The sequence below is a fragment of the Astyanax mexicanus genome, unplaced genomic scaffold (genome assembly GCF_023375975.1).
Source record: "Astyanax mexicanus isolate ESR-SI-001 unplaced genomic scaffold, AstMex3_surface scaffold_31, whole genome shotgun sequence".
NCBI lineage: Eukaryota > Metazoa > Chordata > Actinopteri > Characiformes > Acestrorhamphidae > Astyanax > Astyanax mexicanus.
The window spans coordinates 7,641,774-7,664,220 of record NW_026040041.1 but is presented as its reverse complement, the minus strand read 5'-3'; the positions used below and the strand labels follow the sequence as shown (position 1 = coordinate 7,664,220).

Here is a 22,447-nt window from a genome sequence, read left to right as displayed (position 1 = left end):
CATTCCTGTATTTATAAAGCTTCACAGTTACACCTCTTACCAGCAGAGCAGCCCATTCTCTGAAATCTGCTAACTATAGCTCACATGATTCTGAGAAAAAACTCAGTTCTGCAGTCTGAGCTACACTTACTTTAAGATGCACCAGTGTCTGTTAAAGTGTACTGCTTGTTCAGTTCCAACTCTATGTTCTGCCAGAATCTAATGTTCTTCCAGTGGAGGCACGTTCCAGCATGGTAGAATAAGTGTAACAGGGTTAATGTACAATTACAATAGATACAGAATCACCAGCACCGTAATCTGTTGTACCCATACTGCTCTGTAATTAATCTACAGTTACAGTAGATACAGAATCACCAGCACCGTAATCTGTTGTACCCATACTGCTCTGTAATTAATCTACAGTTACAGTAGATACAGAATCACCAGCACTGTAATCTGTTGTACCCATACTGCACTGTAATTAATCTACAGTTACAGTAGATACAGAATCACCAGCACTGTAATCTGTTGTACTCGTACTTCTGCATGATGTTTCTGCACAGACAGGGGAATCGTTTTTCCTTTTTTCTGCTGTTAAAAGAGGCACATTTTTTTTTCAGTAATAGCTGAAATGTGTTCCTTTGAATTTGTGAAACACACATACAAGTCCTGCTTAAAATTGTATAAACCTTTCCTTAGAGCTCCACTAGGTAGGATTGAGATTTTGTGCTTGTGGGCTCCCCCTACAGTTGTAGAGTGTAATAAATGTTTCAGGCGGATTAGTTTCTCTTTCTTGTTTTCTGGATTTCACAGACATATTCGGTCTCTTTCCAGCTTCTGCCAGAGTGTCTATATGTTAGTTTGTAAAGAATGAAGCAGTAGTTCTTGTAGAACTGTTAGAACTAAAGGTCGGAAAGCAGGTCGCAGTTCTTGCGAGCGTTGGTCGCGGCCGCCTCGGAAAACTTACAGAGTCTGGTTTGAGCTCAGAGAGCACTGCTATTCCTCCTATTACACCTCAATGCAGCGCTGCAGTGAGTTTCAAGCTGTAATTTTACTTCTTTAAAAGGATCAAAAATCAAGAAAATCCTAGTGCTGCTTTAACTTTTAAAAAAGCTTTTATTGTTGTCATTTCTGCCTTTGCAGAGTCCTCTCAGGTTCAACTGTGCTATAGGCAAGGATGATGTGCCGTCTACCTTGGTACACGTTAATCACAATATGTGAATCAATAATACCCCTCCCCCCAATTACATCCACCCCCCATCTGCATCGTACTGCTATCAGAGGAACACTGCTCCCTTCTGCCCAGCCCCTAAACCCATACATCACCCAGTGTCCCACCCAAACTACCCCTCCCATTTTTTTTTTCCTTTTTAAAATTTGAGCTGAGGGTGGAGTCAGTTAAAATCAGGGGGTTTAGTGACCCTTTAAAGAGTGAAGACAGCCAATCATAAGTCTAAACCATCTATAAATGTGTTTTTTAACACTGCAAATGAACTGGATCATGATTTAGAAGATCCAGACCGAGACCATCTCTTTTTGTTTTAGGTCCATGAAACTGATAATATCAACAGCAGTGTTGTAATTGGAACGTCCTATTGCTAAACTATAGGGATAAATATGGTGTAATATGGTTGCAGTTTCAGTTTTAACTCTTCTGTAAAGGCTTTCCACAAGGTTTAGGGGTGTGTTTATGGGAATGTTTGTCCATTCTCCCAGAAGAACATTTGTGAGGTTGCAAAGGCCTGTGGACTAACATACAGGTTTAAAGGGGTTAAAGCTGGTCGAGGATAATTCAGAGCTCGATCTGGACGGCTGGCATTGAGCTCAGTTTGGTTGGATTTCCCTGCTCAAACACATCTAATAATGAAACTAAACACAATAAAAGATTAGCCTGTTTGAGCAGGGAAATCACCCAGCTGATGCCTGTCCAGGATCTGACCTGAAGAACCAGTTCATATAGACAAAAGTATTGGGACTCCTATTTATTTATTATTTATTCTGCATAAGGGCATTTAAATGATCTTATCTTGCTTTTGTTGGAGTAACTGTTTCTACTGTACTGAGAAGGCTGTATACTAGATTTGGAACATTGGTGTAAGGAATTTGTAACCCAGGTCTTAAATGGGTCACAAAGACATCAATTAGATAACTGCAGAAAGTAAATAATGAATATATATATTTATTTATTATAATTTTTATTTATTCTGAAACAGTATAAATTAATTAATAGAAAAAAAAGAAAACTCCCAAACAGTGTTTAAAATGAAAAGGAAATCGTTTTTATTTATTTTAGATAATAAATGAAATAAAACTTTTAGGCGCTAAACAGCAGCCAATCAGTTCTTCAGATGATCCAAGGTGCTAAACAGCAGCCAATCATAATAATCCTCTAAGAGACAGAGGCGGAGCCTGTTGGTTAGTGGACGTCAATCCCTGGCTGTTTTACCCAGAAAGTTCTGCGGGAGGAGAAGAGACAGGTCATGCAAGAAGTTCTCTGCTTAAAGTATTAAAAAAAAATACTAGAAAACGCTAGAATTCAGCGTTGTGGTTAGTGAGTAAATCACTACCAAGCTGACCGCTGTTAGATTTGAGGCTGCAGAGTGGAGGAAGGGAGAGAGGCTCACTTATTGTGCCTCGTGAAACTTTGCCAGTTACACGCTCCGGTAATCTCCAGGTGGAGGTAGAACCTGGTGTCCATGTGCCCTGGGGTGGTGTGTGAAAACCCTGGATAGGATTCGGCCAGTTTTTTTTGTTGGGTGAAATGGATTGGAAATGGATCTTCCCGAACACTCCTCGTGTCGTTCAGCTGCACACGGCCGGTGCAGTGCGCGGTGCTAGGATGGCGAGCCAAGCCCGAGGACCCAAGTGACTTCATTACACTTCATTCACATTTTCAAACACTTGATAGTGAACATTAAAGAAAATTTGTGGACTTTAAGATTATTTGAGTAAAAAGGACACTTTTATTTTATTTTATTTTTTTTTTGAAAGAAAGGACACTCTACAAAGATACTGAAAAGGGTTAAATTTTAATTGGTTGGATTACTGTTATTTGATTTTGATAATTTCTAAGTGGTTTTGATATTCATTTATTGTTTTTGCTACAGAGAATTGTTATTTTTTATTTCTGGTTGTTTGTTAAAGGGTATACTATTGGTGTAAAATAACCTAGAGGTTTAATTGGATAACAGTAATTATAATAATACTTACCTTTAATCAATAATCCATTAGACCTAGAAGAAAGAAATAATTAATTAGTTATAAAATACCTATAAATAGATTAAAATAATAAAATAATACTTACCTTAAACTGCATAAATACCTCTAAAATAGAGAACACAGGTGATTAGAGAAATAATAGTAATTAATATAATATTAAATATACAAATACTGAAATACAAAGGGTATACTTACCATTTTCATTGTTGACCAAGGTTATTGAAGGGTGAATTCTTTTGGAAACTGAGTAACTGAATTGTTTTTTATTTATTTATTTACAGAATTTATTTTGTTACATTGTTTTATTTACCTACTGGCATTGATTGACATTTTAATACACTTTATTGCTGCACAAATTCTGGTCTCATTTCTTCCATGTGTATTGCTCCTAGAGCGAACCTAACTGGTCCTAGAACTATCCTAATTATTTTATCAAGTAACACTCATTGTAGTGGTTGTGTAATTGGGTCTATATATCTGTGGTGCTACAGAACTTGGCGAGCCAGCCAGGAGCAATAAAACTGGAAGCAGTGAGACCAAATAATTAGAACACACACCTAAAAACTTTATAAATAAGTTAAACAAAATCTAGATCTAAAATAGCACTCAAAGTGTATACTCACCATGGAAATTGTAGAACAGGAAGAAGTTAATGTTGCTAACTCAGTTCTTGTTAGTGGGTTAACTGAGACAGAAACAGATACAGAACTAACTGACTATTTAGAGCAGCATGGCTACATTGCAAGGGTACTGCGTATTGATAACCCCACGTCAGCCTTTCACAAAAATGCAATAGTGGAGTTTAAAAGTTCTTTAGCTCTCGGTACTCTCAAACCCTTACTGCCATATACTTACCATAGTTCAAGGCAAAAAGATGTCTCCTACAAGATAACTGCTTTGGCAAGCGTATACGTGCCTTCAGCCACAAAAACTGATGCAAACTGGTTCCTAGCCGAATTCCAAAAGCTAGCAGCACAGAGCAGGAAGCCGTTAACAGAACTTCTACAAGAGCAACTCCTTCTGTGTCGTGAAACAATGGCATGTCAAGAAGACAACCAAACTGGCCGAATCCAAGACAGTTCCAGTTCATGGGAGGCAGAACCTACAAATCAAGTGTCTTCAGCTTATCCGCAGTCACCGACGAATGCTCAGAGCTTCCCAGCGATTAACTCAGAGAGACGATCTGAACATAATGTGGTGCTCACACCAGAGGAATTGAACCCTCCTGCTATTCAACGCGTTGTTGTTGAACATGTTGTAAGGAGTGGAGAAACTGCAGCACATGCAAATGCCCCAGTAAGGCTTAGAGTCTTTTCAGGGAAGAAACCCCATCCTAATAATGAGGTTGACTATGAGACATGGAGAAACAACGTTGAACTACTGTTGCAAGACCCTGCAGTGTCAGACTTGTGTCGATCCAGAAGAGTTCTTGATAGTCTTTTGCCTCCAGCAGCTAATCTAGTAAAGCATCTGAGTCCACAGGCTACTCCAAGAGCTTATCTAGACCTACTTGACTCAGCTTTCGCCACTGTTGAAGACGGTGATGAGCTCTTCGCAAGATTTCTGAATACTCTACAGGATGCTGGTGAAAAGCCGTCCGAATACCTCCAAAGGCTCTACATTGTTTTAAGTAAAGTGATCAAACAAGGCAGTCTACCCACCAGTGAGGAGAACAGGCACCTGTTACGCCAGTTTAGTCGTGGATGTTGGGATAATGGGTTACTTGCTGACCTCCAGCTGGAGCAGAAGAAGAATAACCCACCCTCATTTTCTGAGCTATTGTTCCATCTGCGTATGGAAGAAGATAAGCACATTGCCAAAGAGATGAGAATGAAAAAGCATCTTGGTAATGCAAAGTTTCGTGCCAGCTCCCATGCTGTCAGGGCTGAGACTTATGTTAGCCAAGAAGAAGAAACCCTTAGTGCTGAGGTTGACAGCCTAAGAAAACAAGTCAAAGACTTGCAAGGGCAACTTAAAGTGTCAAAGCCAAAGCCAAAATGCCCTGAGTACTCAGAAGGTGCTATTTTAGAGCTGAGACAACAAGTAGCCCACCTGCAGAGTCAAGTTGCCAACATGATGGTTCCAGAGCCACAGAAACCCATTGCAGTGCTGTCTGAAATGAGAAACAAGAAAAGAGACAGAACAGTGACACAAGAAACACAGACCAGTGCTACCAAAGAGTCCAGTCAAAGGCCGAGACCATGGTACTGTTTCTGCTGTGGAGAAGACGGACATACTGCTGTATCCTGTCCAGCTGATCCCAACCCTTCCTTAGTGGCTGCTAAAAAGAAGCAGTTAATTGAGAAGCAGCATGCTTGGGACCGTGAACACAGTACAGTGAACCAGACAATCTCACAGAGAACTAAGAACCCTAATGTTACCAGGGCCAGTGTAAACAACCAAACTACTCAGACCAAAACATATGGTAACCTACCCAGAGGTCTAGTAGGGACCAAGTGTATTTCTGAAGTGGTCATTGATGGACAGAAATACAACTGCTTGCTTGACACAGGGTCACAGGTGACAACTGTTTCCAAATCCTTTCATGAGACACATCAGCCAGCCCTGAGCTGTAAACCTATTGGTGATCTACTAGAAGTAGAAGCAGCTAATGGACAGCCTGTTCCGTATTCAGGTTATGTAGAATTAAACATCACATTTCCAAAAGAGTTTCTAGGTACAGTTGTGGAAGTTCCTACCTTAGCATTAGTTGTTGCAGACATCAGCGAAGCAGCACGACCCACCTTGCTGATAGGAACCAATACTTTGGATGTCCTGTATGAGAAACATTTTGAGAAGAATCAGTTGAAACATCAGTCACCACATCATGGCTATAAAATGGTCCTGAAAACACTAGAAATGAGACATAAGCAAACTGAAAACTGCACAGTAGGCACGGTAAGGCTTCATAGTAATGCACCCAAAATCATTCCAGCAGGCCAGTGTTCTATTTTAGAAGGATCCGTGAACCACAGAGGTGCTGACCGATGGGTTGTTCTGGAGTCACCCTCAACAGCTTCTCTTCCTGGTGGTCTCATTGTGACCAACAGCCTGATTACTCTACCTGACAAGTTTCACGCTAAGCTGCCTGTGGTACTGAGGAACGAGACAGACCATGATATTACCCTAACTCCTAATCGAGTCCTTGCTGAATTGCATGCACTGCAACAAATCCTGCCCAGTGATGCATTGAATAAAAACTCCATTGACACCTCACCTATGACAGCTTCTGTCACAGATGCAAGTATCAAGTTTGACTTTGCTGATTCACCTATCCCAGCTGAGTGGAGAGAAAGGATAGAGTGCAAACTGAGAGCTATGCCTGAAGTCTTTGCTCACCATGACCTGGACTTTGGACACACAAACCAAGTGAAACATCGCATCAAGTTGTCTGATGAAACTCCTTTCAAACAGCGAGCTAGACCAATACATCCTCAGGACTTTGATGCAGTAAAAAGACATCTAGAAGAGTTGTTAGAGTCTGGAGTAATCAGAGAGTCTGAATCCTCCTTTTCATCCCCTATTGTTGTAGTCAGGAAGAAAAACGGTGAAGTAAGACTCTGTGTAGATTACCGGAAACTCAATCTGCAAACTGTGAAAGATGCATATGCCCTACCTCATTTGGAGGAAACCTTTTCTGTGCTGACAGGATCCAAATGGTTCTCAGTTCTTGATCTGAAGTCAGGGTATTATCAGATTGAGCTGGAAGAAGCAGATAAACATAAAACAGCTTTTGTATGCCCACTTGGATTCTGGGAATGGAATCGTATGCCGCAGGGGATCACTAACGCCCCAAGTACATTTCAAAGACTCATGGAGAAGTGTATGTCAGACCTCAACCTCCGAGAAGTCATTGTCTTTCTGGACGACCTCATTATCTTCTCAGAAACCTTAGAAGAGCATGAGGAGCGCCTTTTCAAAGTCCTCCAACGACTCAAGGAGTATGGTCTCAAGCTATCCCCTGAGAAATGTAAATTTTTCCAGAAGTCCGTCCGATACCTTGGACACATTGTATCCAGTGATGGAGTGAAAACTGACCCAGAGAAAATTGCAGTCCTGAAGAACTGGCCGAGTCCCAAGAACCTCAAAGAACTCCGTTCCTTTTTAGGATTTGCAGGATACTATCGAAGGTTCATCAGAGACTTCTCGAAGATAGTCAAACCGCTGAATGAGCTAACTGCTGGATATGCTCCTAAGAGGAAAGGATGCAAGCTGACCAAAAGTCAGAACCAGTACTACAAGCCAAAAGAACTGTTTGGAGACCGCTGGACGGAAAACTGTCAGGAAGCTTTTGACACTGTCATCGCTAAACTCACTTCAGCCCCTGTCCTGGGATTTGCCAACCCCAGTCTGCCATACATCTTGCACACCGACGCCAGCACCATTGGCCTTGGAGCTGCCTTATACCAGGAGCAGGACGGGCATCAACGTGTAATAGCATATGCCAGTCGTGGTCTTTCAAAAAGTGAAGCGCGATACCCAGCGCATAAGCTTGAATTCTTGGCCCTCAAGTGGGCTGTAACAGACAAATTTTCTGACTACCTATATGGCAATTCATTCACAGTGATAACTGACAGCAATCCTCTGACGTACATCCTCACTTCAGCGAAGTTGGATGCTGCAAGCTACAGGTGGTTGTCAGCATTGTCAACATTTTCCTTTAAGTTGCAATATAGACCTGGCAAACATAACCTCGATGCAGATGCCCTCTCACGACATCCCATGAATACTAAAATTGATGACCCTTCTTCTCAGAAAGAACAAGACCGAATTAGACAGTTTACGCTGCAACACTTACCAGAGCTTACCACTAATGCAGAAGTGAGCACCGAAGTGGTCCAGGCAATCTGCGAAGCTCGGTTAGTATGCCAGCCATCCTTGAGTGCATCAGAAGTCGAACCCATTCCCTTAGTCGGATCCCTGTCTACTCATCCTGATTCTTTACCTGATGCTTTTGTGTTGGGCGAACACTTTGAAGGGTTTCCAGTCATCCCAATGATAACTGAAGTTGAGTTACAACAGAAACAGAGGTCAGACCCTGTTATCAGAGAAGTAATCTCATCTTTTGAAAGGGGAGAGGTGCCAACCCCATCTGCAAGAAGGGAGATGCCAAAACTTTCTCTGATGTGCCGAGAGTGGAATCGGTTACAAATGAAGGACGGAATTTTGTACAGAAGAAGACAACTAGGACAAGATGTCAATTTCCAGCTAGTTCTACCAGAAGAACTAAGAGAGATGGTAATGAAGAGCCTCCATGATGACATGGGCCACCTAGGGTTGGAGCGTACCCTAGATCTTTTAAGAGCACGCTTTTATTGGCCCCAAATGGCATCAGATGTGGAGAGGAAGCTAAAGACATGCAGTCGCTGTGTACTCAGGAAAGCACCAGCTGAAAGAGCCGCACCATTAGTTAACATCAAAGCAACAAGACCCCTAGAATTGGTGTGTATGGACTTCCTGTCATTAGAACCAGATCGCAGCAACACCAAAGACATCCTGGTGATCACAGATTATTTCACCAAATATGCTGTGGCAATACCTACTCCCAATCAGAAGGCCAGGACTGTGGCGAAGTGCTTATGGGAGAACTTCATAATTCATTATGGTGTTCCTGAAAAGCTGCACAGTGACCAAGGTCCTGACTTTGAGTCCAAAACTATCAAGGAGCTGTGTGAAGTCATGGGAATTCATAAAGTAAGGACTACACCATATCATCCACGTGGTAATCCGGTGGAACGATTCAATCGGACACTACTGAGCATGATTGGGACTTTGCAAGAGAAAGAGAAGTCGTGTTGGCGAGATTTTGTTAAGCCATTAGTACATGCTTATAACTGTACGAAGCATGACAGTACAGGGTTTACCCCTTACGAGCTAATGTTCGGAAGGAAACCAAGACTGCCAATTGACCTCGCTTTCAACATCTCTGTGAACAAGCAACATGAGAAGACTCACTCTCAGTATGTGAGCCATCTGAGAACTCAACTGGAAGAGAGCTATAGATTGGCTACCGAGAATGCTGCAAAATCTGCTGAAAGAAACAAGGCACGATTTGACAAAAGAGTCACTGAATCAACCCTAGAGAAGGGTGATCGTGTGTTAGTGAGGAATGTGAAACTGAGGGGAAAACATAAATTGTCAGATAAATGGGAATCTGTTGTGTATGTTGTTGTGGGCAGAGCAGGAGAACTCCCAGTGTACACAGTAAAGCCTGAGAACAAGGCTGGGCCCCTACGTACATTGCACAGAGATTTGCTCCGACCGTGCAACTTCCTATCACCAGAAGAAGCTGACCTTCCTATTTCTAAGGTTAGGAGACCAAGAACAAGACAGATGTCACCCAAAGAGAATTCAGAAGAGTCTGATTCTAACTCTGATTCTGATGACTACCCAATCTACTATTCTTCAGTTCCCTTAAGGCTTGAACCTGTTGAAATTGTTCAGATCCATGAGGATGAAAGAATACCAGTTGACTCTAACTTCAGAATCCAGCTTGAACCAGCTGTAAAGAACCCGTCTGCTGAACCTGAGATTCCTGAAAGAGAAAACTTACCTGAGAAGATCCCTGTAAAAGAAGACCTACCTGAAAGATTAGCAGAAAATGAATACTTACCTACAGACCATGTCGACGATCCAGCTCTAAATTCTGAAATGCTGCATTCTGCTACACCTGCTGAAGAGGTACCAGAAAACGCAGAACACCTACAGCCTTCCACAGAGGAATCCGAGGATGAAGAAACTCCAGCATCAGTGAGACGCTGCACAAGACACAGAGAAAAAGCCAAGAGACTAACCTATCCAGAGCTAGGCAATCCTCTGATATCCATTGTCCAGTCCCTATTCCAAGGTATGACTACAGCCCTCACTCAGTCTCTTATAGAAGCTGCCTCTATGGAATATGCCAATCCTGCTGTGAGACATCCCACTAGTCCAATGCACAGGGATGTGCATGCAGTTAAAGACGGGAGGGTGTAACCCAGGTCTTAAATGGGTCACAAAGACATCAATTAGATAACTGCAGAAAGTAAATAATGAATATATATATTTATTTATTATAATTTTTATTTATTCTGAAACAGTATAAATTAATTAATAGAAAAAAAAGAAAACTCCCAAACAGTGTTTAAAATGAAAAGGAAATCGTTTTTATTTATTTTAGATAATAAATGAAATAAAACTTTTAGGCGCTAAACAGCAGCCAATCAGTTCTTCAGATGATCCAAGGTGCTAAACAGCAGCCAATCATAATAATCCTCTAAGAGACAGAGGCGGAGCCTGTTGGTTAGTGGACGTCAATCCCTGGCTGTTTTACCCAGAAAGTTCTGCGGGAGGAGAAGAGACAGGTCATGCAAGAAGTTCTCTGCTTAAAGTATTAAAAAAAAATACTAGAAAACGCTAGAATTCAGCGTTGTGGTTAGTGAGTAAATCACTACCAAGCTGACCGCTGTTAGATTTGAGGCTGCAGAGTGGAGGAAGGGAGAGAGGCTCACTTATTGTGCCTCGTGAAACTTTGCCAGTTACACGCTCCGGTAATCTCCAGGTGGAGGTAGAACCTGGTGTCCATGTGCCCTGGGGTGGTGTGTGAAAACCCTGGATAGGATTCGGCCAGTTTTTTTTGTTGGGTGAAATGGATTGGAAATGGATCTTCCCGAACACTCCTCGTGTCGTTCAGCTGCACACGGCCGGTGCAGTGCGCGGTGCTAGGATGGCGAGCCAAGCCCGAGGACCCAAGTGACTTCATTACACTTCATTCACATTTTCAAACACTTGATAGTGAACATTAAAGAAAATTTGTGGACTTTAAGATTATTTGAGTAAAAAGGACACTTTTATTTTATTTTATTTTTTTTTGAAAGAAAGGACACTCTACAAAGATACTGAAAAGGGTTAAATTTTAATTGGTTGGATTACTGTTATTTGATTTTGATAATTTCTAAGTGGTTTTGATATTCATTTATTGTTTTTGCTACAGAGAATTGTTATTTTTTATTTCTGGTTGTTTGTTAAAGGGTATACTATTGGTGTAAAATAACCTAGAGGTTTAATTGGATAACAGTAATTATAATAATACTTACCTTTAATCAATAATCCATTAGACCTAGAAGAAAGAAATAATTAATTAGTTATAAAATACCTATAAATAGATTAAAATAATAAAATAATACTTACCTTAAACTGCATAAATACCTCTAAAATAGAGAACACAGGTGATTAGAGAAATAATAGTAATTAATATAATATTAAATATACAAATACTGAAATACAAAGGGTATACTTACCATTTTCATTGTTGACCAAGGTTATTGAAGGGTGAATTCTTTTGGAAACTGAGTAACTGAATTGTTTTTTATTTATTTATTTACAGAATTTATTTTGTTACATTGTTTTATTTACCTACTGGCATTGATTGACATTTTAATACACTTTATTGCTGCACAAATTCTGGTCTCATTTCTTCCATGTGTATTGCTCCTAGAGCGAACCTAACTGGTCCTAGAACTATCCTAATTATTTTATCAAGTAACACTCATTGTAGTGGTTGTGTAATTGGGTCTATATATCTGTGGTGCTACAAATTGATTGCATTCGGCCACATCAGCAGTGTTATTGCGGTCTCTGACACTTAAGTCTGAGAATTCTTTGTACATTCCTACAGAGATTATTTCCTATCATGCTCCTGTTGGACATTTTACGAGAAACTATTGAACAATGGCGCACAAATAAAGAAAACACTTTTGGTAACACCTGCCCATGTGTGCAGTAGATTACAAAAACAAAAAAGACACTGAAAAATGTGGACACAACCCTGAAAGAGGCACTTTAAACCCTAAACCATATTTGTTCATTAATAGCTAAAATGTTGTCCTTTAATTTTTTACAAACATTTCCTAAACCTTTAAAAACGCTTTTATTATGGTAATTTCCACCTCTGCAGCGCCCTCTCAGGTTCAGCTGTGCTATAGGCATGGGTGATGTGTCCGTGTACTTTGGTACATATCACAATATGCAAATCAGTTTATCAATAGTATATCAATCCCGCCCCCTGCTAACGTCCAACCATCTGCAACTCACTGCTGTCAGAGGTACACTGCTCAGCCCAATCAGCTCTCCCTCCTGTCCCACTCCTAAACCCATACATCACCGAGTGCCCCTCCCGAACTACATTTTTTCATTTTTCAGCATTTTTATTATTTGAGCTGAGGGTGGAGTCATATAAAATTAGGGAGTTTAGTTGTCCTTTAATATGCATGAAAAAGTAATGCTTCGTTTCGGAGCCTGTTTGGTGACATCATGTTAAAATAAAACAATGTGTGGCCACGACTTATATTAAGGTGTGGGAATGAGATCCTTAGGCGTGGGACTGAGAACCTAATGCATGGTAACGAAATAATTAAGGTATAGGAACGAGATCATTAAGGTGCGGGAACAAGTTAATTAAATCATAGCCATTAAGACGTGGTCACAAGGTCCTTTTGTTTCACAGCTAACAAAGCAAGCAGCCCTCAGAGGTTTTGCACAATATGACACCAAAGGAAGGTAAACAGGTCTGCATACTGTCTGCGTTTTACCCAATCAGCTTTTAGTATCAGAATTATATGTCTTTTACTGGTCTCACTGCAAGAGGTCCCAAAATCTCATCATAATTCATTCAGAGATTAAAATAAAAAGAAACCAATTCACTCACTATTTTCTTACTAAAGATTATCTTCATGGGCATTAGTTTACAGAAAAGCAAGTTTTCTTATTTTTTGTCTATGAATTAATTATCTTGTTCCCACACCTTAATAAGTTGTGGCCATGACTTAATTATCTCATACACACACCTTAATAATCTCATTCCTATGCATTAGGCTTTCGTTCCCAAAACTTAACAAATCATTGTCATGCCTTAGGATCTCATTCCTATTCCTTAATAAGTCGTTGCCATGCATTATTTTACTTTTTAACATGATGAGGGGGATGTGGTGGTCGCCGATTGGCTGATTTTTGTTTTGTTTATGCAGCTCTCTGGAAAAAAAATAAGAAACCACTTCAGTTTCTGAATCTGTTTCTCTGATTTTGCTATTTATAGGTTTATGTTTGAGTAAAATGAACATTGTTGTTTTATTTACGGTGGCCGAGAAAGCCCAGCACAGTGCAAATTGAAAAGCGCTGCAAAAGCACAAAACACATCCATCAAAATTACAACACAGGCGCAGCAAATAGAAAAACGCGCTGCAAATAGAACCACAACACAACGGAAGTGAGTCACAACACAACGGAATTTTCCCGGGGGACCTTAAAAGATGCTGTACCAGCTGTATACAAAGGACAATAAGTGGCAAACAAGCTTCTGAAAAGTAAGTTATGTTTATTACCTGTGATTACCACGGTTGTGTGCATATTAATAAAAGTTCTGCTTCACAAAACGCCTTGTTTGCCACTTATTGTCCTTTGTACACATAGTGAAGTCCGAGACGTTACTGAAGATGCAGCTTAGCTGGTACAGTATCTTTTAAGGTCCCCCGGGAAACTTCCGTTGTGTTGTGACTCACTTCCGTTGTGTTGTGGTTGTATTTGCAGCTCGTTTTTCTATTTGCAGCGCGTTTTTCTATTTGCAGCGCGTTTTTCTAGTTGCTGCGCCTGTGTTGTAATTTTGATGGATGTGTTTTGTGCTTTTGCAGCGCTTTTCAATTTGCACTGCGCTGGGCTTTCTCGGCCACCGTATTTATTCTATAAACTACGGACATTTTTCCCAAATCCCAAATGAAATATTGTCTTTTAGAGCATTTATTTCAGAAATGGCTGAAATAACAAAAAAAAGATGCAGAGCTTTCAGACCATATAAGTTCATATTCATGAAGTTTTAAGAGTCAATCAAATCAATATTTGGTAGAACAATCCTGGTTTTTAATCATTTTTCATACATCTTGGCATCATCTCCTCCACCAGTCTTACACACTGCTTTTGGATAACTTTATGCTGCTTTACTCCTGGTGCAACAAATTCAAGCAGTTCAGTTTGGTTTGATGGCTTGTGATCATCCATCTTCCTCTTGATTATATTCCAGAGGTTTTCAATTTGGCAAAATCAAAGAAATTCATCATTTTTAAGTGATCTCTTATTTCTTCAAGCTGTATTCAGTGTTGATCGTGCACTAAGTGCCCTAGTTAGAAGTGTGTGTACTCGGCCCTCTTGTCCTCGGCCCTCTTAGACTCGGCCCTCTGCTTTAACGTTTTTACTGAACACACACACACACACACACACTCTCACAAACCACAGTACAACACACACACACACCTCCCAATCACAGTAATACACGCACACATGGCTGCTGCTGCACGATTGACCTCAATCGACGAGTCGTTCTTCTCTGAATCGGCACAGTAGCAGATTCGGTTGAATCCGGTTTGAGTGTGTTAAATATCCAGTTCTGAACCGGCGGGATTAATACGGTTCTGCTTAATCCGGATCCGAGGCTCCGGTTAGCGGGTGTAGCTCTCTCCAGCCCCGCGAAGCTGCAGCAGGAGGAGCAGGTATGTAGCTTAGCTTAGCTAACCTTCAGTTTTATCGCGTTTAATCATCTTAAATCAGTGTAAACTTGTGTTTATAGTACAGTAATGGTGTTTTATCCTCCCGCGCTGTTTTAGACCCGCTGCTTTATCTTAATTTTAACCAGATAACCGCAAAAAAACAGCTAACTAGCTCTATTCAGCTAGCTAAGCTAGTTAGCTTAACTATCTTTAGCGTTAACATGTATTAAAATACGGTTAAAATGGCTTTAAACGGCGTATTATTAAACGTTAAACGATCACTAACGTTAATTAACGCGTATTTTAACGTAAATTATCTAATCATAAGTTACATATCTTTGCTGCTATTTCACTCCAAAGTGAAGTTGTTAGGCTTCGAATTATCAGTTCCACCTTAAATGCTGCAGCAGCGCTATTGAGGCGCTTGAGCGACCGAGCCCCAGATACTCTTGAGATGCCCGTGGATTTAAGGTGGAACGGACAATTCGAAAAACACACCAGCCTCGTTAGCTAAGCTAGCGTGCTAACGAAGTTTAGCTAGCTACATGGTTAGCCACCCAAGCCTGCATTATAGTGGAAGCATTAGCATTAGCTTAGCATAGATAGTTAACATAGCAACTAGCACAAATACAATACAATACAGGAAACAATGCAGTAAATCAGGAAAATTTATTAGTGTTGTTAATACAATCCACAGTATTAATTTGTATTAAGCTCTTAACTTTTAAATGTGTAGTTTCTTTTGACAATATACAGTATAATTAGTCACTTGAGCTATCTATCACAATAAATGTGAGTACTGTAATATGCAGTTATTTATAATATTATACACTGTAGTTACTGTGGTAGTCATAATAAATGCTACTCTGTGATTACTATTTATAAACTATAGTATTTTCTATTTTACTGTGGAAATAGAGTTGGCCAGTTTACTGTATCAGTTAAATTACAGATACACTTTCTCACAAATGTAAGTACTGTAAATATTTAATCTTATCTATACTGTATCTGTAATTAGTATATTGTCTTACATATATCTATATATGTGACCTTGTTGTAGTGTATGTTTAGTGTCTCCTTATTTTATATTTATATTTTTGTTCTTGTAATGTTGTGAAGGAGGGTAACATAAATTCAAACCTCTGTATGTCTTGTACATATGCAGTATTGACAATAAAACTACTTGACCTGATTTATCATGAGACATTACTGAAGATATGACAGAATGTACAGCTTGTATAGCAGTGTAAATTTGCTCTTAAAATAACTCAACACATTTATTTCTAAACCACTGGCAACAACAAAAGTGAGTACACCCCAGTATAGGTAAAATGGCCAAATTGTGCCCAAAGTTTCTGCCTTATAACTCAATTGTGCAAGGAGTTCACTAGAGTTTCACAGGTTGCCACTCGTTTGCCATTCCTCTTCTACTCCTCCATAAGGACATCACAGAGCTGGTGGATAGATGTTTGACACCTTGTGCTCTTCCACATTGGGTTTGAGGATGCCCCACAGATGCTCAATAGGGTTTAGTCAAACTGCCTGAATGGATGGGTGGATGGATGGATGGAGAATGACTAAAATATACATTACAATCTTTACTACAGAAAACACTGCAGTAACTGTGGGAACCATAATAAAGCTACAGAGTATTACATTACAGTATATAATATTTAGTAGAACTATACTATAGAAAACACTGCAGTTACTGTATAACCTGTAATAAGCACCACAGTATTAAATTACAGTACTATACTACACAAAATACTGCAGTTACTGTGGGTAAAACCCTAATAAAAGCTATTTTATTATCTTACAATTGTATGGTTTTCTTACTATAGACAGGAGCACCAATTCCTGTAGAAATAATAAATTCTGCATTGTAAATTTCATTGCTGTACTATATTTTACTGTAATTCTGTACAGTATGCAGTGTACTATAATGTACAATACTTTACTTCAGAAAATGTTGCAGTGATTAAAAGCTAAGCTAGTTTCTCGCTGTGATATTTTTTCTCTTTCTGTTTGGGCTGCTCTATCAGACCAAAACCACATCCTGTTTCAGCTGTCCAGTTTTTCCAGCTAAGCAGAATCATCTTTCCTCAGCAAATAGATTGTGTGTAGAGATGGCAGTTATAGACGGGCCGGATGTGAAGTGCTCACTACAAGGATAATTAATTTTTTTTAAACATTAGGTTATTTGCAATTTAGAATTTTTCCTATGTGTTACTGACCCACAGAGTGAACACAGATGTTTTCTGGTCACAACCACTCACAAGCAAAGTGTATTAACCAAAGTAGTTATGATTGTAGTGTTGATTGTTCTGCTGGCTATCTGTGTATTGTGTAAGTAGGGTGCATGATATGGCTTCAAAAAACAGTGTGTATATATAGGGGGAGCAGGAGTAAACCATCCACATGGTTGGGCACGTGCTTGTAAACATGAACATGTGTTTAAAGCTGTGCACCTCAATCAATCCAGCACAGTTTTGCAGTGCAGATACAGCTAAGTTACAGCTGAATTAGAGCTGGGCGATATGGGAAAAAATCTTATCACGATATAGTTTTCCATATCAGTCGATATCGATATGTATCACGATATAAATCAAATCACTTTGTGTCACACTTAAAGGTTTGTTTTTATTAGTGAGAGAATAAGGGAGTGATGGAAGTTTTATCACAATATTTTTTTCTGTATCTCCATAATTATTAGGGCTGGCCCGAATAGCATTTTTTGAGCTCCGGATATTTGGCAGTAATTGGTAGCGAATATTCCAATATTAGTTTTTAAAAAAAACAAATTAATCATGAACGCGAGCCAGAACCCGAGCTTGAACGTCAGCCTGACTCAGGCGCTGCATGAACTCGGGCTTTTTTCCAATTTTTTCCAATTTTCCATGACTGAAAAAAAAACTTGGGCTATAAGCTCAATATTAAATATTTCGTTTGTTTAGAAATTATTTTATATTCTTAAACCATGTTAAATTATATTAGATTAGTAGGGCTGGCCCGAATAGCGTTTTTTGAGCTCAGAATATTGGGCACTGATTGGCAGCCAATATTGGAATATTTGTTTTTAAAAAGACGGATTAAAAACTGATTAAAGTAAAACAAAAATTGCAACTCGGCCCCTTTAATTCACCACAAAGTTTTCCAAGACCCAGCCGGAAAAAAAAAGATTTCCCACCTTTTCCTCAGCTGGGTCGGGCTCAAAAAATGATTTGTGATAGGCTGTTTTTTGGTTTGTTTGTTTAAGCACTTAGGCTTTTGTACTGCTGCAGTGCAATATTTAGATTTTATATTCTGAAATTCGTTAGGTTTTATTTCTTTTAGCATTTTGAACTTTTTTTCCAATTTCAAATTTATTTTTTTCTGTTCGTTATGTTCTATCGGTCCTTGCGTTTTTTGTAGTTGAAGTTGAATTTAATATTGAAGTTCAATATTTCTAATTTATATTTTGAAATTCGTTAGATTATATTTATTATTGTATTTTGAGCTCACTTTAGTTGGTTATTTTCCAAATTCATATCTATTTTTCTGTTATTATTAAATGTTATTAGCTTATTAGCTTAGCTTGTCATTTAGCATACAGAACTTCTCACGGATTTTTAATGAATGTTGATTTATTAATTTAAAAGCTGTACCTTATTAAAAGTATTTTAAGCCAGACAGACACTGTGTGATTTTTTAATGAGTTTATCTGCACTTTTAAATGGTTTGTCCTGTAGGAAACGCACACGATTTGTATGCTGACACTGTTGTCTGACTGAGGAGCTGCTTTCCGTCAAATGCAGCCTGTAGGCAGGAAAAAATCCAGCCAGAACCGACCATATCATGAGCCAGTTTTAAAGCCAGTAATTTAGTAGAGCATTAAACTACAAATCTGAGATGTACCTGCTGTACTTCTTAATCTCTGCCCCCAAAACGGTCCATTAACTTGCTTGACAGACGCGTCAAATCCCCCGCGAGCACGCGCGGCGCACAGCGCACCGATTAATTCATGCGTTGAGCTTTAAACGCGCAGCTGAGCTGTAATTGGGGAAATATCACAAAAATCACAGTGTGATTTGTTACATTAAAAAAAAGACCATTTTCTTCCGCCTAATCTGAGAGGAAAGCGGTGTTCTCGACCGGCCCGAGTTCATGCAGCGCCTGAGTCAGGCTGGCGTTCAAGCTCGGGTTCGGGCTCGCGTTCAGGCAGATAATCTAAATGATAAATGATTTTGTGTTTTTGCACTTGGGCCATAAGCTCAATATTAAAAAGTTCGTTTGTTTAGAAATTATTTTATATCCTTAAACCATGTTAAATTATATTAGATTAGAGGAAAGTCATTTAGACATCATTCTTAAGGTGTTTTTGTCCTGTTACCGCTCCGCAAAAAAACCTCTTCCTTTAATCCGCGCCCCACATACACATTTTTGCAGCACCTGCCCCGAGGTCCTAATATAAATTGAATTAATTACATTTAGTGCTTAAAATTTACTTAAAATTTATTTAAAACGTGCTGAACAGTGCGGCCGTTTATTCCCAAAGTACAAACACTATGGTTGTTTGCGTGTGTCGGGCCATACTCCACTATTCTTTAGGGTTTTTTGTTGCATGCATGAGAATAACTATTACAATTTTCTTAACTATTTATTAATTTGCTCCAGCGTCTTCTGGATTGATTACACGTTGTGTTTTCGTTGTTTGCCGCGCCACTTAGACGGAAATGGAAATGAATGTTTATCGAATTCTATTGCACAGGCTTATCATCGTCATCGAGGGAAAAATTATCGCGAAACAAATCGATATCGTTATATCGCCCAGCACTAAGCTGAATTCACACTTTTAATCCCAGAAAATGCTCTGATTTACTTTTTAAAAAGCCATTTAAATGCCTGATTAAAGGGGCGATTACTAGGGGTGTGACGAGACACTAATACCACGAGACGAGACACGATATTGGGTTCATGATAACGAGACGAGACAAGATTTAAAAACTTTTTTTTTTTTTTTTTGGACAAAATCATATACCACAAACTTAACAGACTTGTTTCTCTCACACATTGATTCTTTAAGGAATAAAAATAAGAATAAAAAATAAAATACAACTTTTCTAGGTCTTATATAGTGCAAACTACAACCAGTCATATTAAGATTATGGTTTGTGTATTTTTTTTCTCCTAAATATGTTGTAATTTAACTATGCAGAAACATAACCAGTTAGATTAAGACTATGCTTGAAGTGAAACAGAGACAGAACATGTTTTTAAATACAGTACAGAGCTAAGGGATTAGTACAGCTGCCTATGAAACAGTCACGTGTAGGATTTACTTACAGTATTTATATATGGTTTGTGTCTTGTTGGTCACTCTGTTACCGTTTATTGTTTCTACTGGAGCCAAAATGCAGCCAGACATACAACTTAAAAGTAGCAGAAGCATCTTCTATATCAGGGGTATTTAATTATATTAATTAATTAACTTAAGTGCTGTATCCTGTAAGGTTGTTTAAACTGAATGATGTAAAAATATAGAAGAAGAAGAAGAAAAAGAGCCTTTCTGGACAGATTTTGTTTACATTAATCGCCTGTCTCTCTGTTGCGCTTGGCGTGACTAGTTTCCGCCTGTTCTCGTTTTTTCGCCCTTTCTCGGGCTCCCTATCTCCTTATATAGGCGGTTTTTCACGACCGCGACCCTGACAACACGGGTTCGATCCCGCGTGAGAAGCGGTGTGTTTATTTATTTATTTATTTATTTCCTTACCGCGTCTGCACAGATCTGATTGACTGAAGAGAGCGTTTGGTGATCTTACCCCACATGTGATTGGTCTGTGAGTTTACTGCGCCGCACAATTAAATCCTTCTCAGTAGTTTATCGGTTTGGGTCCGCATTGGGTCTGCTGAGAGCTGCTCTCACACTCGCTGCTACTGGGTTGCCAGATCCCTCTTAAAAAGTCCACACTAAACTGTTTTTTTTCTCCCGCGAGACAGGTTTAAGCTTGACGAGAAATATCGTCACATTTAATCTCGCGAGATCTTGTGCAACGATATCTCGTCACACCCCTAGCGATTACTGTTGTTTTGCTGTTTTGCTTGGGTTTTGAGTTGAGCTCAGCACTGACTCAGCTCTTGATTGGTCAGGACGCGAGACTGCATGGGTGGGGGCAGAGCGGGTGACGTCATGAGCCCTGCATTGTTAAATATCGTGATATTTATCGCCCAAAAAAGGAACATTTGCAATGTAAATTTTTGTTCAATATCATGCAGTCCTACTTACTAATTCATGGGAGATCCAGTGGCTTAGTATTTAGCATGGTTCCATGTTCTCCTCATGTGTGCATGGGTTTCCTACAGGGACTTTGGTCTCCTCCCACCGTTCAAAAACATGGTGATCCAGCTAAATTAGATTCTCTAAATTGGCTAGAAAATTCGGATACTTCAAATCGTCCTGGTGTGTGTCTGAATTATGTGAATAACAGTGTGCCCTGATATGGATTGTAGTCCTCCAGGTGGACGATGGTTTCCAGTTAAGAGTAAGCTATGCGTGATTGGCTGCCTCTTCTCATGGGTGTGGATGTGGATGAGTCCTAAGGATAAATGGTTGTGATTGTAAAGTTTCTTTGGGTTTTTAGGTACTATAGATACCGTATTTTTCGGGCTATAAGGCGCACTTAAAATACTTATTTTTTCCCAAAAATCGTCATTGCGCCTTATAATGCAGTGCGCCTTGTGTATGGATTTTGCTTGTGTTTACTGACCTCGATTTTATGTGGTACACGGCGCTCTGTTGTGCAGAATTCCTCACCCACGCCAGAAAAAGATCCCCCTCTTGGGCTAGCGCGCGGTTACCTTTGACTGCCGTACTGCCTCTCGGCTGTGGTTCAGGGTAGCTAGTTTCCACTGTAGCTCCGTGGCCAGAACAAGGTGCCGGTAAACTTTCCTTTCCACCCGTTCTGGGGTAATAGCACAAACTGTTTCTTTTTAGCGCCCACTTCTAAGTAAAGTTAACCTCTTAACACGCGCTGGCCCACCGGCGGGCCAGAAATATTTAATATTTCATAACTGGCTGTGTTTCTGAATAGTTATGAACAGTTACAGGTTCAATATAGACATCCAATATACCATTTTAAAGCTTAGAATCTCTGCTTTTGAGCTATTTAGCCTATTTAGCGGAATATCCTTTCAGAAAATAAACATTTAGGGCGAAATATGCCTTGGTTATGATTTTAATAATTCATAACTCTCATATTTGCGTTTATCGTTCGTCCATATTTCATCGAATGCGGTCATGTCATACACCATTCGAACCGTCTGGCTCTCCGGATTCCAGAACTGTGCTTTTACTGTAGGATGTATGTTTCATGAATTAGAGCTGCGTCAGAGCGCATGTTTCCAGTAATAAAAGGCTCTCCTTTTGTCCTGGGGTAACCTCCGGTCACTGCTGCCACCCCCCGAACACACACCCGCGCTCAGCCACAGGTCCTACCTTCAAAACGCGTCCAGACTAAAGAGAATCCATCAATCCAGTCTCCTGTAATCCACAGTTATATCCAAACAGCGCTGGAAATCACTTCATCCAGAAATGAAACTTATCCAATATTTATCTCTGTTTTAAAACCGTTTTATTCACCGAATTCGGCACAACACGCTATTATAGTCAGAAGCCTCGCGGAGTAATGCGGTACTTGCTGTGCTTCAACATAATATTATGGTCTGTCGGAGCGTTGCGGCTACCGTTGTCAGGAGCGTCG

At 39.7% G+C, this 22,447-nt stretch overlaps 2 protein-coding genes across 7 annotated transcripts in view; one reads left to right on the top strand and one right to left on the bottom strand.

Moving 5' to 3' along the window:
- The window catches only part of eva1bb (eva-1 homolog Bb (C. elegans)), a 519,072-nt gene that overhangs the window by 450,512 nt on the left and 46,113 nt on the right, over positions 1 to 22,447 (bottom strand). The gene's annotated exons all lie outside the window — the stretch shown is intronic.
- LOC125780411 (thyroid hormone receptor-associated protein 3-like) overlaps positions 14,480 to 22,447 on the top strand; it is a 38,568-nt gene continuing 30,600 nt past the window's right edge. For all 6 annotated transcript variants that reach the window (XM_049472932.1, XM_049472931.1, XM_049472928.1 and 3 more), the window contains exon 1: positions 14,480 to 14,714. The gene's annotated coding sequence lies outside the window, so the exon portion shown is untranslated. The remainder of the gene's footprint in view (positions 14,715 to 22,447) is intronic.